Source organism: Carcharodon carcharias, chromosome 12 (assembly GCF_017639515.1).
Source record: "Carcharodon carcharias isolate sCarCar2 chromosome 12, sCarCar2.pri, whole genome shotgun sequence".
In the NCBI taxonomy this organism is placed as follows: Eukaryota; Metazoa; Chordata; class Chondrichthyes; order Lamniformes; family Lamnidae; genus Carcharodon; species Carcharodon carcharias.
In genome coordinates, this window is record NC_054478.1 from 15,070,961 (window position 1) to 15,088,927 (window position 17,967).

A 17,967-nucleotide genomic window follows, 5' to 3' on the forward strand; every position below is an offset into this window, starting at 1 on the left:
AGTCCCCTGGGGTCCAGCTCACAAATTGGTTTTCCATTTTGGAAGCCGGCGAGGGTGCTGGTTCCTCAGAGGTGTGGTCGGAGCCAAGTTTGTGGCACCACAAACTGCTTGGCTGTAAAGGAGGGGAGGAAAGAGAAAGGAAGAGCAATAGTGATAGAGGATTCACTGGTTAGGGGAACAGACAGGCGTTTCTGTGGCCATAGATGTGACTCCAGGATGGTATGTTGCATCTCTTGTGCCAGGGTCAAGGATGTCACAAAGCGGCTGCAGGATGTTCTTCTGGCGGAGGGTGATCAGTGAGAGGCCACGGTCCACGTTGGTACCAATGACTTAGATAAGAAGGGGGATTTGGTCCTCCATTCCGAATTTTAGAAAATTAGCAAGCAGATCCTCTAACATATTAATCTCCAGATTACTCCCAGTGCCATGTGCAAGTGAGTATAGAAATAGGAAGATAAGGCAGATGAATGCGTGGCTGGAAAGATGGTGCAGGAAGGAGATCTTTAGATTCCTAAGACAATGGGACTGGCTCTGGGGGACATGGTACCTGTACAAGCCAGATGGGTTGCATCTGACCAGAGCTGGGACTGAGTTCCTTGCAGGGTATTTTGCTAATCCTGTTGAGGAGGGTTTAAACTAACTCTGCAGGGGTGTGGGAACCAGGAGAGAATATTAGAAAGTAATACCAGGGTGCATGGAATGCTGGGAGAGGCAGATAGCAGGAAAATGGAGAGTAGTAAGTTAATAGATGGAATCAGAGTAAGGGAGCAAGTAATAAAGTTTAAATTAGGGTTACACTTCAAGTATGTGAATGCACGGAATATAGTTAATAAAATTGGGGAATTACAGGCACAAATTGCCTTGTGGGATTATGATGTTGTGGCAATAAGGAAGGGCAGATCTGGGTGTTAAATATTCCTGGTTACAAGGCGTTCAGAAAAGATAGGATAGGGAAACTAGGAGGAGGGGTGGAGTTTTAGGTGAAGGAGAGTATTGCAGTACAGGAGAGAGAGGGTATTCAAGAACAGAATCAAGTTGGCTAGAGCTAAGGAATAAGAAGGGTGCAATTACATTGCTGGGTGTAATATGCAGACCACCAGCTGGTGGGAAGGATATGGAGGAACAAATCTGCAAGGAAATTACATAGAGGTGTAAACATCATAGAGTAGTTATAATGGGGGACTTTAATTATCTGTTTTGAGTTGGGAAGTGGTAGTGTAAGGGGCAGTGAGGGACAAGCGTTCCTAGAGTGCGTTAAGGAGAATTTCCTACAGTAGTACATGTCCAGTCCTACAAGAAAGGAGGCACTGCTAGATTTGGTTCTTGGGAATGAGGTGGTCAAAGTAGATCAAGTGACAGTGGGGGAACATTTAGGGAACAGTGATCATTATATCATAAGGTTTAGGACGACAGCGGAAAATGGCATTGGTCAATCCAAAGTAAGAATAATGAACTGGCAGAGAGTCAACTTCAATAGGGCAAGAACAGAGCTGGGCCGGATAGACTGGAACCAAAGGTTGGCGAGAAAAACAGTAGCTGAACAATAGGCTACCTTCAAAAATGAAATGGTTTGGACATAGTCAAGGTACGTTCCCTCAAAATGGAAGGGTAAGACAAACAAATCCAGAGCTCCCTGAATGACAAAGGAAATAGAGATTAAGTTAAAGAAGAAAAGTTGTGCTTACGACAGGTGTTGGGTACCAAATACAATTGAGAAGCAAACTGAATACAGAAGGTTCAGAATGGATGTGAAAAAGCAAATATGAGAAGCAAAAAGGGATTATGAAAAATGCTGGCAGCTAACATAAAAGGAAATCCCAAAGTATTCTATAAGCACATCAATAGTGAAAGTGTGGTAAGAGGAATAGGAGGGCCGATTAGGGACCAAAGATTTACACATAGAGGCAAGAGGCGTGGCTGAGGTGTTAAATGAAACTTTGCATCTGTCTTTACCAATGAGGCAGATGCTGCCCAGGCCATGGTGACAGAAGAGGAAATTCAGTCACTAGAAGGGTTTAAAATTGATAAAGAGGCAGTATTGGATAAGTTGTTGATATTTAAAGTTAATAAGGTATTGGGACTGGATGAGATTCATCCAAGAATACTGAAGGAAGTGAAAGTGGAAATTGCAGAGGGACTGGCAATAATCTTTCAATGTTCCCTGGATTCTGGAGAGGTGACGTAGGACTGGAGAATCGCAAACAGTACAGAGACCACCCGTAGAGATGTCACAAGACCCAAGATGAAGGACGGAGAGTCTGCACGAGATGGGTTCCCTTGTTCCCTTGTTCACCCTTGTTCATAAAAGGTTGTAAAGATCTGATGCAATTGTAGACCAGTCAGTTTAACTTTGGTGGTGGGGAAACTTCTAGAAACAATTATTTGGGATGGAATTAATAGTCACATGGAAAAATGTGGATTGATTCGGAAGAGTTAGCATGGATTTGTTAAAGGAAAATTGTGTCTAACTAACTTGCTGGAGTTTTGAGAAAAGGTAACAGAGATGGTTGATGAGGGCAAGGCTGTTGATGTGCTGCAAATGGACTTCCAAAAGGCGTTCGATACAGTGCCACACAACAGACTTGTGAGGAAAGTTATAGGTCATGGAATAAAAGGGACAGTAGCAACATGGATTCAAAATTGGCTGAGGAATAGGAAACAGAGAGTAATGGTTCATGGGTATTTTTCAGGCTGGAAGAAGGTTTGTAGTGCAGTTCTCCAGGGGTCGGTATTGGGACTTTTGCTCTTCTTGATATGTATATAAGTGATCCAGATCTTGGTGTGCAGGGGACAATTTCAAAGTTTGCAGACAACACAAACCTTGGGGGAATTGTAAGCTGTGAGGAGGACAGTGTTGAACTTCAAAAGGATATTTACACATTGGTGGAGTGGGCAGATAGGTGGCAGATGAAGTTCAATGCAGAGAAGTGTGAGGTGATACACTTTGGTGTAAAGAACATGGAGAGACAGTAAAAATGAAAGAATATTATTCTAAAGGGTGTACAGGAGCAGAGAGACCTGGGTGTATATATACATAAGTCATTAAAGGTGGCAGGACAGGTAGCGAGAACTGTTTCTAAAGCATACAGTATTCTAGGCTTCATTAATAGGAACATAGAGTACAAGAGGAGGAAGGTTAAAATGAATTTATATAAGAAACTGATTGGGCCTCGACTGGAGTATTGTGTACAGTTCTGCGCACAACACTAAAGGAAAGATGGGAACACATTGGAGAAAGTGCAGGAGAGGATCACGAGAATGGTTTCCGGGATGAAGCACTTCAGTTATGAGGAAAGATTGGAGAAGTTGGGACAGTTTTCCTTGGAGAGGAGAAGGCTAAAAGGAGACTTGATAGAAGTTTTCAAAATCATGAGGGGTCTGGACAGGGTAGATTGGGAGAAACTGTTCCCGCTCGTAAACAGATCAAGAACCAGAGGGCACAGTTTTAAAATGTTTTGCAAAATAAGCAAATGCGAGGTAAGAAAAGACTTTTTCACACAGCGAGTAGTTAGGGTTTGGAATGTACTGCCTGGAAGTGTGGTGGAGGCAGGTTTAATTGAGGCATTCAAGAGGGCATTGGATGATTATCTAAATAGAAACAATGTTCAGGGTTACAGGGAAAAGGCAGGAGATTGGCACTAAGTTAAAATGCTCAGAGCTGGTCCAGGCACAATGGGTCAAATGGCCTCCTTCTACACCATAACAATTCTATGATTCTGTGAACATGGAGACATGATGAGGGAGGCGCAGGACTGACAGCTCAATATTCTGGGGTATAGAATCTTCAGGCAAGAAATGGGGGAAGGGGATGGGTGTAAAAGAGGAGGTGATGTCACAATATTGATCCAGGGGCCAATTACTGCAATAAGGAGGGATGATATGTTAGAAGGTTCCTCAAATGAGGCTATATGGGTAAAACTTAAAAATGGAGAGGGGGCAATCACATTGCTGAGAGTGTACTATAGACCCCCAAACAGTCAGGCAGAGATAGAAGGGCAGATATATAGGCAAATATCAGAAACTTAAAAATAATAGGGTAATAATAATTGGGGATTTCAACTTCCCCAATATTAACTGGGATAGACAAAGTGTGAAAGGCTTAGAGAGGGCAGAATTCTTAAAATGTATCCAGGAGAGCTTTTTAAGCCAGCATGTGGAAAGTCCTACAAGACAGGAGGCGGTACCGGACCTAATTTTGGAGAATAAAGCTGGGGAACATTTCGTTGATAGTGACCATAACTCAGGGAGATTTATGGTAGTTATGGAAAAGGACAAAGATGGATCAGAAATAAAAGTTTTGAATAGGGAAAAAGCCGATTTTTATATGATAAGACAGGATCTGGCCAAAGTGGACTGGGAACAGCTACTGGTAGGAAAATCTACATCAGACCAGTGGGAGTAATTCAAAAATGAAATAGTGAGAGTGTAGGGCCGACATGTTCTCATAAAGGTGAAGGATGGGACCAACAAGTCCAGAGAACCCTGGATGTTGAGGAATGTACAGGATTGGATAAGGTAAAAAAGAGAAGCTTATGGTAGATACTGAGGGCTCAAAACAATGGAAGCCCTGGAGGAGTATAGAAAGTAAAGGGGGTTACTTAAAAAAGAAATTAGGAAAGCGAAGAGGGGGCATGAAAAAACACTGGTGGGTGAAATAAAGGAAAATCCAAAGGCACTTTAAAAGTATATTAGGGGCAAGAGTATAAGCAGGGAAAGAATAGTGCCCATTAGGGACCAAAGTGGCAATTTGTGTGAGGAGCCGGAAGACGTAGGTGAGGTTTTAAATGAATATTTTGCATCTGTATTCACTATAGAGAAGGACAATGTAGGCATAGAAGTCAGGGAGGGGGACTGTGAAATACTTGAACAAATTAGCATTGAGAGGGAGGAGGTATTAGTGGTTTTAGCGGGCTTAAAAGTTGATAAATCCCCAGGCCCAGATGAGATACATCCCAGGCTGCTGTGGAAGGCAAGGGAGGAGATTGCAGGGGCCCTGACATTAATTTTCAAATCCTCTCTGGCCACGGGAGAAGTGCCAGAGGACTGAAGGACAGCTACTATGGTTCCATTATTCAAGAAGCGGGGTAGGGATAAACCAGGGAACTGGCCAGTGAGTCTATCATCAGCGGTAGGGAAACTTTTGGAAAAAATTCTGAGGGACAGAATTAACCTCCACTTGGAGAGGCAAGGATTAATCAAGGATAGTCAGCATGGCTTGCTCAGGGGGAAATCGTGCCTAACAAATTTGATTGAATTTTTCGAGGAGGTGACTAGGTGTGTAGATGAGAGTAGTGCAGTTGATGTAGTCCACATAGATTTCAGTGAGACTCTTGACAAGGTCTCGCATGGAAGATTGGTCAAGAAGGCAAGAGCCCATTGGATCGAGGGCAATTTGGCAAATTGGATCCAAAATTGGTTTAGTGGCAGGAGGCAGAGGGTGATGGTTGAAGGTTGTTTTTGTGCCTGGAAACCTGTGGGTCCAGTGGCGTACCACAGGGATCAGTTCTCTGTCCCTTGCTATTTATAGTGTACATTAATGGTCTAGACATGAATGTAGGAGGCATGATCAGTGAGTTTGCAGATGAGACAAAAATTGGTGGTGTGGTAAATAGTGAGGAGGAAAGCCTTACATTACAGAACAATATAGGTTGTCTGGTCAGATGGGCAGAACTGCGGTCAATGAAATTTAATCTTGAAAAGTGTGAGATGATGCATTTTTGGAGGACTAACAAGGCAAGGGAGTACACAATGGATGGTAGGACCCTAGGAAGTACAAAGGATCAGAGGGACCTTGGTGTGCATGTCCATAGATTCTTGAAGGCAGCAGGACAGATAGATAAGGTGGTTAAGATGGCATATGGGATGCTTGCTTTTATTAGTCGAGGCATTGAATACAATAGCAGGGAGGTTATGATGGAGCTGTATAAAACGTTAGTTAGGCCATATCTGGAGTATTATGCGCAGTTCTGGTTGCTACACTATAGGAAGGATGTGAATGCACTAGAGGGTGCAGAAGAGATGCCACCAGGATGTTGCCTGGGCTGGAGCATTTCAGCTATGAAAAGAGACTAGATAGGCAGAAGTTGTTTTCCTTAAAGCAGAGAAGGCTAAGGGGAAACCTGATTGAGGTGTACAAAATTGAGGTGCATAGGTAGGGTAGATAAGGAAGAAACTTTTCTCCATATTAGAGGAGTCAATAACCAGAGGGTGTAGATTTAAGGTAAGGGGGTTTAGAGGAGATTTGAGGAAAAATTATTTCACCCAGAGGATGAGGGAGCTGGAACTGTATCTGGAACCCATTGCCTGAGGGGGTGGTAGAGGCGAGAACCTCACAACATTTAAGAAGTATTTAGATGAACACTTGAAACACCATAGCATACATGGCTATGGGCCGAGTGCTGGAAAATGGAATTAGAGTAGATAGAGGCTTGAAGACTGGCATGGACACGATGGGCCGAAGGGCCTCTTTCCGTGCTGTAAAACTCTGTGACCCTATGACTATATGTTCAAGATCTATTTAGCACAGTGGTAGTGCCACACAACACAATGGAATGTATCCTCAATATGAAGTTGGGACTTTATCTCCATAAGAACAGTGTGGTGTCACTCTTACCAATACTGTCATGGACAGATTCATCTGCGACAGGTAGATTGGTGAGGATGAGGTCAAGTATGTTTTTCCCTCTTATTTGTTCCCTCAACATCTGCTGCAGATCCAGTCTAGCAGCTATGTCCTTTAGGACTCAACCAGCTCAGTCAGTAGTTGTGCTACCGAGCCACTCTGGGTGATGGATGTTGAAGTCCCCCACCCAGAGTATATTCTATGCCCTTGCCCTCCTCAGTGCTTCTTCCAATTGGTGTTCAACATGGAGGAGTATTGATATATTAGCTGAGGGAGCATGGTAGGTGGCAGTTAGCAGGACGACGTATCCAGGGATGGTGTTGGTGGTGTCTGGGACAATGTAAGGTATGGTTTCTTGTGTATGACTATGTCATGATGCTGCTTGACTAGTCTGTGGGACAGTTCTCCCAATTTTTGCACAAGCCCCCAGATGTTAGTAAGGAGGAGTTTGCAAGGTCAACAGGATTGGGTTTGATGTTAGCATTTCCAATGCGTAGGTCGATACTGGGTGGTCCGTCCGGTTTCATTCCTTTTAGATGTCATAGCGATTTGATACAACTGAGTGACTTGCTAGGCCATTTCAGAGGACAGTTAAGAGTTAACCACATTGATGTGGGTCTGGAATCACATGTAGACCAGACCAGGTAAAGGTGACAGATTTCCTTCCCTAAAGGATATTAGTGAACCAGGTGGACTTTTAACAACAATCGACAATGGTTTCATGGTCACCATTAGAGTAGCTTTTAATGAATTGAATTTCAATTCCATCAGCTGTCGTGGTAGGATTTAAATCTGTGTCCCCAGAGCAGTAATTTGGGCCTCTGGGTTACTAGTCCAGTGACATTACCACTATGCCACCGCACTTAAATTGATGATCGCTGGTTCTCAACCCTTCCGCCAATGAAAGCAGCTTCTCCATGTTGACTCTGTCCAGAACCCCCTTGATCTTGAACACTTCTACGAAATCTCCTCTCAACCCTCTATTCTCTAAGGAGAACTCCCCCAACTTCACCATCCTATCCTCATAACTTAATTCTCTCATCCCTGGAACCTTTCTCGTAAATCTTGTTTGCACCCTCACCAATGCTTTCATATATTTCCAAAGTGTGATGCCCAGAAGTGCCCAATGCTTCAGCTGATGCTGAATTAATGTTTTATAAAGATTCACCATAACCTCTTTGCTTTTGTTCTCTATGCCTCTATATATAAAGTCCAGGATCCCGTATGCTTTATTATACGCATCCTCAACTTGCCCTGCCACCTTTGATGATTTCTGAATATACATCCCCAGGTCTCTCTGCTCCTGAACCCCCTTGAAAATTGTAACTTCTATCTTATATTGCCTCTTTTCATCTTCCTCTTAAACTGTATCAGTTCATATTTCTCTGGATTTAATTTCATCTGCCATTTGTCTGCCCATTCCACCAGCCTGTTTATGTCTTTTTGAAGTCCAACACTATCGTCCTGATGTCAGCCCGTGCTCGTGCGGTATTTTCGTCAGTGGGCACGCTCAAATGTCAGATGCGCACCCACCAAAATTAAGAGGGCAATTAAGCCCATTAATGGCTCAATTGTCTGCAATTTTTCGTTGTCCATCCAACCTTATGGTTGGCAGATGGGCAGATCGGCTAGGCGGCCTTTATATTTTTCATAAAGCCTCATCCACAGACAGGATGAGGTTTCCGTGAGGAAATAAAATATAAATAAATTTCTGATGACAGCATTTTCAGTAGTTAAATTTTCAGATGATTTATTATGATATATTGACACTTTCTTTCAGCTTCTGAAACCTTTATTTTTGATTTTTCAGTTCTCTGCCTTAAGGGAGTTTTCTCTCAATACTGGTCTGCGCCCGCCCTCCTCCTGCCCCCACCTCAGCAGCACTGAGCTTCTCAGCATGTGCTTCATGCTGGATGGCCGTTAATTGGCCAGCCAGCGTGAAATCGCGGTCGAGGGCCAATTGTGAAAGGCAGTCTATTCCATGGCTGATCCTAGGCCCGCCGATTGCGCCCGCCCACTGACCTAAAAATTTAGGCTTCAGACATTAATATACATCAAGAAAAGCAGTGGTCCTAGTATTCATCCCTGGGGTACCCCACTATGCATCTTCCTCCAGTTCAAGAAACAACTGTTTCCTGTCACTCATCCAATTTTGTATCCAGATTGCCACTGTCCCTTTTATTTGATGAGCTTCAACTTTGCTGACAAGCCTCCTATGTGATACTATATCAAATGCCTTTTGGAATGAATCTATGTACACCACATTATCCGTATTACCCTCAACAACCTTCTCTCTTACTTGATCAAAAAACTCAATCAAGTTAGTTAAACATGATTTAGCTGTAACAAATCTGTGCTGCCTTTACTTAATTAATCCACATTTGTCCAGGTGACTGTTAACTTTGTCCTGAATTATTGTTTCTAAAGGTTTTTCCACCACCGAGGTTAAGCGCACTGGCTTGTAGTTGCTGGGCTTATCCTTGCAACCTTTTTTTGAACAAGGGTTAGTATGTTATGCATGCTAGGAATCTAGCAATCTAACTGATTTAATTTTACTTGTCTAATCAGTAAGACATTGATGTAATGAGAACTTAATTATCAAAGGAGCAGCAGACAGAAGTTCCCTCAATCAATCTTTGTCCTATATTTAAGCAGTAGAGACTTTGACCTGGATTTTCCCTCTCACAAGGGGAAGGGCAGGGAGAACCTCCATCAACCACCCTGATCCCACTGTGACCCTGACCTGAACATATCAGTGCACCCACACTAGCTGGCTTTAATCCACTTGAGACATAATCGCAGACTAAACCTTTGTTTTAAAAGAAAAATATTTTCCAAAATATTCTGTACATTAATAGCTTTATGACACCAGCGACAGTGAAGGAACAGTGATATATTTCCAAGTCATGATGGTGAGTGGCTTGGAGGGTGGTGGTGTTCCCCATGCATTTTATGTGGGCCAGCCAATTAAGGTCCGCCCAGCGTGACATCCGGCAGGAAGCGCTATGCGCTTCCTGTGCGGGTGGGGGGGATTCCCTAAAAGCGAGAGTGCACTCTTTCCATGTGCACAAAAAAGTGCACATCTCCCTGAGGCTAAGTGCAGCCTCAGGGAGATTGCCTAAACTTTAAGAAATATTAAAAATAGAAAACAAAATTCTCTTACATGTCCTCCTCATGTGACAATGTCACATGACTGGGACATGTTTTTAATTTACACAATAACTTTATTAAAATTTTTAAAACCCTGCATGAAACCTCAGCCCGCTGTTGGATGAGGTTTCATGTTTTCTCTATTTGCCGTTGGGGCTCCTGGTCGACCCACCAACCTTAAGGTTGGATGAGCAGGTCCTTTAATTGTTTAAATGATCTTGTCAATGGCCTCAATTGGCCATTGACAAGTCAGCGGGCCCACAGCTGATTTTGCTGCGCCCCTGCCTTCCTGAAAATTAAATGGGGCAGGATGATGTCAGGGGTTCCGCCCGACATCATTCCGCATCATTTTACGCGTCAGCAAGCAGGCCCCACCCCCTCCTCGCCGACGGCAAAATTCTGTCCCTGGTGTTTGGTTAAGTCTATAGGTTGCTGTTGCCTTAATGGGGATTAGCTTGGGAATTTGTTAAAAGTTATGATAGTCATAATTTGTAGCCATGTGTACCTGTATTTTAACCTGTGTAAATTAATAAAATGTTTCATTTAGTTTAATTTAAAACCTCAAGGACTAGTGGTCTGATTCCTGAGTTTAGAGTCACATCTCAAACATAACACTTTAAATTATTGGTTATGACATTTGTTTAACATTTCCCGTGGGGATTTCTTAAAGTAAGTTAACAGAGTTGGCGGATAACTTACAATTGGGGTTACCTGCAACATCTAGGAAATCTGATGAAGTTAAAAGTATAGCACAGCATCCACAGTTGGAAGTGTAATCTGACACTGGTGAGTCACAGCTGGCGGTAGTGGCACTTCAGATGGAAATGAAAAAGCTTAAAGTAGAAGCAAAGGACAGAGAAATGGCTTTCAAAACGGCAATTAGAAATTGCGAAGATGGAGAAGGAGGAAAGAGAAAGAGGGAGAGAAAGAGAATTCCAATTGAAAATGTTGGCAATTAGAAAAGAGATGTCAGTAGGTGAGGAAGGATTTATCTCTAGAGTAGAACCCAGTGGGGATATGTTTACATTTGTACAAACTCTTCCACAGTTTGAGGAAACAGATATTGAAGCATACTTTATTTCTTTTGAGAAGCTAGCTAAACAGATGAAGTGGCCACAGGAAAGCTGGACATTATTATTGCAATCTAAGTTATTAGGTAGGGGGCTTGAGTTATATGCTTTGCCTTCAGGAGAAATGTTAGTGAATTATGATGCGTTGAAAAAAGCTATTTTGAGTCCATATGCATTAGTTCCTGAAGCATACAAGCAGAAGTTTAGGAATATGAGAAAACAGCCTGATCACCTGAACCTGACTCCCTTTCGATCGACTGAGGGCAACGGAGGCCATCGCTCATCCCTTCGGAACGACGTTCGCCTATCTCTTCAGACTGACCCATGTTCAACTGCTGTTGCATTCTATCCTTAACATTACCATCAGCACATCCTTTAGCTAATATCAATACCGTCAACACCCCTTTGTCCTTTTGTTTATGACATCTTTGGCAATCTCTCCTTTGTCTCCACCTATCACTGGCTCTCTATCCAGCTCCACCTGTCCCACCCCCCTTAAACAGCTTATATTTCACCACATTTCTTATTCCTCTTTAGTTCTGATGAAGAGTCAGACAGACTTGAAACATTAACTCTGTTTTCCTTTCCACAGATGCTGTCAGACCTGCTGAGTTTTTCCAGCAATTTTTGTTTTTGTTGGGCAAATTTACATTGAGTTTGAAAGAGTGAAACAAAATAATTTTGACCGGTGGATATGGGTGATTAAAATTGAGACAACCTATGCAGCTCTTAGAGAAGTCATTCTTTTCGAAGAATTTAAAGATTCAATCCCTTCGGTAGTGAGAATTCATGTGGAGGAACAGAGGGTTGATTCTGTAAGACAAGCAGCAGGGATAGCTGATGATATGAGTTAGTTCGTAGAGCTAAACCTTTTTTCCGTCACTCTTTCAAATTGGAAAAGGATAAAAAGTGGGAAGGTGAAAGGAAGGCAGGTAGTTAGGGTAGAGATGGAGTAGCTGGAAGTTCCCAGGAAGTTTTTTTCTCAGAACAAAAAGGAAGGCGTTGAAGGTAGAAGTGACATTCAAAAATTGAGGCACACAAAGTCAGTGTGTTGGAGCTTGCAGGAAAAATCTGTAGGAATTAATGGGGTACAGAAAAGCTCTGGAAGTAAAAGTACTATGGGTTCTGAGGTTCAGACACAAGAGAAACGAATGGTTGTGTACAGGTGAAACAGGGAGAATCAGTGAAAGGTAAAGAAGTGGGAATGTGTTCACAGTTTACTTAAGAGAATTCTGAGGAGCAGGTCGCAGAAACGTTTAAAAACATTTTATGTGAAGGGAAAGTCTTTCCATGTGTACAGGCTGGAGTCGGTAAAGTTGTTAAAATATGAGGACACACAGGGGCCAGTCAATCCTTAATGTTGTGGGATAGTGATGTTTGTTGTTCAGGGGGAGTGCTGCAGGAGAAGATAATAAAAAGTGGGGTTCATGGGATGCTAAATCTATTCTGTTGTGGAAGATGAATTTAAAGAGCAAATGAGAGAATGGTGAAGTTGTGGTTGGAGTGGTGGGAAAATTGCCCATTGCAGGGGTTCAGTTTATTCTGGGTAATGATATAGCTGGATAGCAAATGTGGGTGATGACTATGGCAGTTGAACATAAGAACTAGGAGCAGGAGTAGGCAATTCAGCCCCTCGAGCCTGCCCCGCCATTCAATACAATCATGGCTGATCTCATTTTGGCCTCATCTCCAATTTCCCATCCTTTCCCCATAACCTTTCACCCCATTACTAATTAAAAATCTGTCTATCTCCTCCTTAAATTTATTCAGCGTCTCGGCATCCACTGCACTCTGAGGTAGTGAATTCCACAGATTCACGACCCTTTGAGAAAAGTAATTCCTCCGAATCTCTGATTTAAATTTACCACCCTTTAGCCTAAAACTGTGGCCTCTTGTTCTAGAATGCCCCACAAGGGGAAACATCCGCTCCACGTCTACTTTGCCTATCCCCTTTAGCATCTTATATACTGCAATTAGATCTCCTCTCATCCATCTAAACTCTAGTGAGTATAGGCCTAAACTGCTCAATATCTCCTCACAAGAGAAGACCCGCATCTCTAGAATCAATCTAGTGAATCTCCTCTGAACCGCCTCCAGTGCAAGTACATCCTACCTCAAGTAAGGGAACCAAAACTGTGCACAGTACTCCAGGTGCGGTCTCACCAATGCCTTGTACAGCTGCAACAACACTTTCCTATTTTTATACACTATTCTCTATTCCTTTAGCAATAAATGCCAAAATTCCATTTGCCTTCCTTATTACCTGCTGTACCTGTATACTAGCTTTCAGCAATTCATGCACGAGGACACCCAGATCCCTCTGCACTGAAGTATTCTGAAGTTTCTCTACATTTAAATAATAAGTCGCCTCTTTATTCTTCCGACCAAAATGGATAACCTCACACTTATCCACATTAAACTCCATCTGCCAAATTTTGGCCCATTCACCTAATCACTAAGTTGAGCAAACCTTAGAAATGTTTTCAACAGAAGTGCTACAGAAGGAACATCCTAGATTGTTTCCTGATTGTGTTATAACAAGATCAAAAGCCATAGGGAAGAACAAAATAAACAAGATAAGCAGGCAGTTCAAAGGGATGAAGAAGGTGTTGAAACCTAATTATGGCACTGTATTTGATAACATTGTTTAGAGGGAAGGAATTCATTTGAAATGTTTAACTCAAAGAGGTTAGTGGAGTTACAGAAAAATGATTTGCATTTAAAACAGATATATCAGAATGTTTATTCAGAACATGAAACAAAATGTATTCTGGTATGTTATTAACTTTGAGGGAATATACTAATGAGAAAATGGCAGTCAGATTATGTCTCAGCAAATGAAAGCTGGAGGGAGGTGCATCAGATTGTTATCCCATTAGGTTATAGAAATGGGATTCTGAGGATTGCTTATGAAATTCCAATGAGGGGGTCATTTAGGAATTAGGGGCAGAACCTTTAGGTTGGCAAGCAGGGGGTGGGGCCCGCTTGCCGACACATAAAATGTCGAGGGATGACATCGGATGGAACTCCTGATGTCACCTCGCGTCATTGCAATTTTCAGGTTGGCGGGGGTGCACCCGAATCAGCTGTGTGCCTGCCGACCTGTCAAGGGCCTATTGAGGCCATTGACAAAGTCAGTAACCTCCTTAATGGACCTGCCCGTCCAACCTTAGGGTTGGCGGGCAGGCCGGGAGCCCTGGTGGGCTTCAGAAAAAGCATGAAACCTCATCCACGGGTGGGATGAGGTTTCATGAAGGTTTTAAAAAGTTTAATAAATGTTTGATTTAAAGTGATGGACATATCCCAATTCATGTGACAGTGTCATACGAGTGGACATGTCAGGGAAATTTTGTTTTTGAACTTTTACCATTTTTAAATTTGGAGCCGATCTCCCTGAGGCAGCATTTAGCCTCAGGGAGATCAGTGTGCTACTTTGTGTACATGCGTGAAAGTGCGCACTATCGGCTAAGGGACTCCCCACCCCAACCCCCACAGGAAGCGCATAACACGTTCTGGCGGACGTTACGCTGGGAGGGCTTTAATTGGCCCACCCACGTCAAATGGCAGCCCACCCCCGATTGGGGACACCGATCGGAGGCACGCCTGCCCGCACCCGCTCCTGCACTCCCCCCCCGCCAACAGGGGAAAATTCTTCCCTAGGAAAACACAGGAAAAGATACAGAGGTTTTTGGCCAGGATTGCATAGGGATCTAGTCAAATTCTGTAAAACCTGTCATCCTCTCATATATGTCAAATAACAGGAAAAGTACAAGCTGTGATTAAGCCTGCTCCTTTCATCACAATACGAGCATTTGAAGAACCTTTTACCAGGGTCATTTTTGATTGTGTAGAGACCCTCCCTAATACTAAAAGTAGAAATCAGTATTTATTAACAATAATGGATGTGTCTACTAGGTTTCTTGAAGCGATACCTTTAAGAAATATTACAACTAAGAATATTGTGAAGGAGTTAATTAAATGTTTGACAAGATATGGTTTACCTACGGAAATACAATCAGATCAGGGGTCAAATTTCATGTCACAGCTGTTTAAGGAAGTAATGAACAGTTTGGGGATAAAACAGTTTAAGTCAACAGCTTATCATCCAGAGTCACAAGGAGCTTTGGAAAGATGGCATCAAAATTTTAAAAATATGATAAGGATTATGAATGGGATTGGGATGGGGAATTCCACATTTGTTATTTGCTATTAGAGCAGCTCCTAATGCATCAACTGGTTTTAGCCCTTTTGAACTAGTTTATGGTCATGAGTTAAGGGGTCCACTGAAATTGATTCCTGAGAGATTGGTGGGTCAAAATTCAGAAAATACTCTCCTAGATTACATAACAAATTTTGAGGAAAGATTGAACAGAGCATGTGAGTTGGCTCGGAAACATTTATAGATATCACAGCAAGTGATGAAAGTAAAAACAGATAAGAAGGCTAAAATGCGCAGTTTTGTTTCTGGAGAGAAAGCATTAGTTTTGTTACCAGTACTAGGGGATTCATGAAATGCAAGACTTAATGGGCCTTACAGGATTGAAAAGAAATTGAGTGAAGTAAATTATTTAATAAATACTCCAGATAAAAGAAAGAAACAGAGGGTATGTCATGTAATCATTCTGAAAAAGGGAAGAGGAACAAAAAGAGGTGTTAGTGATGGTAGATGATGAGAAAGAGGTAGAAGTGCAGGATTCTGAAATTGATTTTCCACTAATCAAATTGAATAATGAGGGGCTGCCTGAAAATTTAAATGAAATATTGAGTTACCTTCCAAGCAAGTGTCAAAGTGATTTGGAAAAGCTATTGCAGTCACACAAGCCTATTTGTGGAAATAAGTAGGGAAAGACACATTTAGCTTTACATTATGTATGTACAATAAGGCAACAACCGTATGGATTAAATCCAGCAAGGTTATCACAGGTACAAAAAGAAAATGATTTCATGCTTCAAAATGATATCATTGAGTCTATTTGCGGTGACTGCAATTCACCTATTGTACTAATACCGAAACTGGATGGAACACAAAGACTGTGTGTGGACTATCAAAAAGTGAATGCAGTGACAAAAACAGATTCATATCCCATACCACGGTTGGAAGATTGCATTGAGAAAGTAGGACAATCGAAATTTATCACAAAAATTGATTTGCTAAAAGGACACTGGCAAGTACCATTATCAGAGAGAGCAAAGGAGATATCAGCTTTCATAACAGCAAATGGACTATTTGGCATGAAGAATGCACCTGCGGATTTCAAAGGTGACAAACAAAGTAATTGTGGGTCTAAGCAATTGTGCTGTTTATATTGATGATCTAATCGGTTTCAGTCAGACATGGGAGGAACATTTACAGCATCTGGAAGAATTATTTACTCAACTACAATAACCTAGTTTGGTGATGAACTTGGCTAAAAGTGAATTTGCAAAAGCACAAGTTATGTATCTAGGCCATACCATTGGACATGGTAAGGTGGCTCTAAGAGATGTTAAAGTCAAGGCTATCGTGGATTTCCCAGTGCCTACAATAAAACGAGAAGTTTTGAAATTTCTGGGCATGAGTGGGTTTAACCGGAGATTTGTACCAAATTTTAGCCAAGTGGTTGCTCCACTGACTGAACGATTAAAAAAGAACAAGGAGTTTCAATGAACACTAGAGTGTCAGAAGTCATTCGATAGTTTGAAAACTGTATTAACTACGACCCAATTATGCCAAGCAATTCAAGTTGGCCATTAATGCAAGTGATGTAGGCATCGGGGCTGCACTGTTACAAGAAGATAATGCTGCAATTGAAAAACCGATAGGGTATTTTTCATGGAAACTGAATATACAACAGAGAAGGTATTCAATGATCGGAAAAGAGACTTTGGGCAGAGTTTTATGGCTGACGTTGTGCGAGCATCCCGGCGTCAGCACGCGGCATCGCGATATTTAGGCAGTGGGTGTGTTATGAAGCGCGACGCATGCCCGACATTAATTAAATGCCTTGTTAAGGCCCTGAACTTGGCAATTGAAGCCGATTTTGAGGAACCTGTGTGAGCTTCGCCTTGGCGCATTGGCCCTAAGGGCAGGCGGGTAACTGATTTTTTAACAAACCTCATCCACAGCCGGAATTGTGGGCTCAGAGGGGTTGTTAATGTTTTTTCTTAAGTATTTAATGCAGAAGTTATTTTAAACTTGCCTGTGTGATTATTAGCAGTTCAGATTGATTTCCAATAGCTTTATCTGTACTTTGAAGCTTCAGCTCAGCAGTCTGCAGACAGTTTTCTTTATCAGGCCTGCAGCTTTCTGGAGGCCTCCATTTATCCTGGGTATGGGTTCTGACATCTCCACTGGAGGCAGGTCCAAGGTGAACTTATGAATTTTGTTTTTAAAAAAATTCCCAGCCTAGCATCCAAATGTCCAGATAATGCCATATCCTTCCATTTTGTAAAACAAAAATTCAGCCTTGAGAAATATGATTCTAACACAGGTCCAACTATCTCGATTATGTCACCCGATCAGCAACTTGTTCTACATCTCTAACCTTCTCTGGGAAAAGAAGAACAGCTTGACGTCCAATCTGCCCTTACACTACTTGTAAGCGTAGACCCTTGGCCTTCTGATATCTAGTCAATTAAAATAAATTGTTCATGTAAAAACAATCTAGTCCCTTCATTATTTTATAGGCATCAATCAAATCACCCAAATTTATATGTACATCAAACCTCTGCCCAGACAGGGCGACCAAGGATGGTTCAGCTTGAAAGGGGAGTCAGGAAGTGGCACTGTTCAGACAGTGCTGAGGAGCGCTACAACAGGAGTCACGGCACCAATAGGGCTGTGGTGGAGAGACCCATCGTTCTTCTCAAGATGCGCTTCCATTGCCTGGACCGCTCAGGGGGCGCAATCCAGTACACCACCAGATCACGTCTCTGTGATAGTGGTAGCATGCTGCGCTCTGCACAGTCTTGCGCTGGAAAGGGGGGATGCAGTTGACGATGAAGACCTTGACTCAGTGGATGAGGCTGCACAGGATGAATCCAGCAGTGGCTCAGAGAATGAGGAAGCACAGGGCAATGATGAGGGGCAGCATGCCTAACCTCTACTACACCAAGGAGGCAGGGACATCCGGGACACTTTAATCC

At 42.5% G+C, this 17,967-nt stretch overlaps 1 protein-coding gene across 4 annotated transcripts in view; it reads left to right on the forward strand.

Annotated features, from left to right (window-relative positions):
* LOC121285180 (C-X-C chemokine receptor type 2-like) overlaps window positions 1–17,967 on the forward strand; it is a 65,136-nt gene that overhangs the window by 21,459 nt on the left and 25,710 nt on the right. The window lies entirely within an intron of this gene.